This window comes from Otolemur garnettii, unplaced genomic scaffold, assembly GCF_000181295.1.
Source record: "Otolemur garnettii isolate 467f Iridium unplaced genomic scaffold, OtoGar3 scaffold00050, whole genome shotgun sequence".
In the NCBI taxonomy this organism is placed as follows: Eukaryota; Metazoa; Chordata; class Mammalia; order Primates; family Galagidae; genus Otolemur; species Otolemur garnettii.
This window is the reverse complement of record NW_003852445.1, coordinates 10248515-10249898: the sequence shown is the minus strand read 5'-3', so window position 1 is coordinate 10249898 and position 1384 is coordinate 10248515. Positions and strand designations below refer to the sequence as shown.

Genomic DNA, 1384 nt, shown 5'->3' with positions numbered 1-1384 from the left:
CCTGCCTCCACCTCCCAAGTAGCTGGGACCACAGGCGCCCGCCACAATGCCCGGCTATTTTTTGGTTGCAGCCATCATTGTTGTTTGGTGGGCCCAGGCTGGATTGGAACCTGCCACCTTAGGTGTATGTGGCTGGCGCCTTAGCTGCTTGAGCCATAGGCGCTGAGCCGAATACATCTTTCTAAATGTTTTTTATCCAGAGATAAATGTGATATCTAAGTACCATATTAACTTGAGTGATAAAACAAAAGTATAATAAAAATAAGGAGAAAAGACTCCTCAACAATTCAGGAGGCAGTGACTGTAACTTAACAGTGGAGATTTCCTTGGTTTTTAGGCAAAAGCTTCCTTCTTCCTGCCTCACGTGCTTTGAAAATCCTAAAACTATGAATTGCTTATGTAAATTTCAACTATCTTACTTCTTTGACCCCCTTTCTAACCAGCACATATAAAGTATAGGCTGAATTATTTAGTGTATAACTTGTAAAGAAAACATTTTTTTTCCCATTTATGTATCAATTTGTTCCCATTTTTAGGGAAACAACGAAGAATATGAAACTCTCCTATTTACTGTTTCTTGGAAACTTTCAGACACCAAAGCTCATGTTTAGTCTCAACAGCACAAAGGTTTTTATGGCAAGGTTTGATTCAGGAGCTCCTCCAAAGTCACATCTGTCCATTTCTCTTTTGAGCATATACCCCCCAAGCAAGCACAGATGCCTGTGATGCTTAGAACTATACCCAATAATAGAACGATGGCATCTCCAGCCTCTATTGCTTCAACAACAGGCAACACCAACAGCAGTGAAGTGAGGACTAAGATCAACTGTATGGAAACTGTAGGCATGATGTTGGGATCTTGAGGGCTGAAGGTTCCAAGGAAATGATTTATATATATTATAATTCTATCAGACTTGAAAATTTTCCTTTTCTGGAGCTCCAGAATGGATGTTAAGACTAAGAAGTTCCACGTGACACAGCCTTCCAGGAAGCAGCCATTATAGGAATCAAGACTCTGTCTTAAAAAATAAAATAAATAAATAAAAACAGAAAAATTAGCCTGGTGTTGTTGTGGGTGCCTGTAGTACCAGCTACTCAGGAGGCAAGAGGATTGCACTCTACCCAGGGCATAGAGTGAGACTCTGTCTCTAAATGAATAAATACAATAAAAAATTAATAAAGTAAGGGTGATAGTGAATGGTGGTAGGAATGGTGATGGACAAGAGTAATGAAGGGGCTGGAGAAATTAGCAATTTTATTTTTATTTTCATTATTACTTTTTTTGTGTGTGACAGAGTCTCACTTTGTTGCCCTTGGTAAAGTGCTATGGCATCATAGCTCACAGCAACCTCAAATTCCTGGACTCAAGAAGCAATTCTCTCTC

The 1384-nt window shown here is 39.6% G+C and overlaps 1 pseudogene; it reads right to left on the bottom strand.

Annotated features, from left to right (window-relative positions):
* Positions 1 to 608: 608 nt before the first annotated feature.
* On the bottom strand, positions 609 to 934 carry LOC111725915 (annotated as a pseudogene).
* Between the last annotated feature and the right edge of the window lie 450 nt (positions 935 to 1384).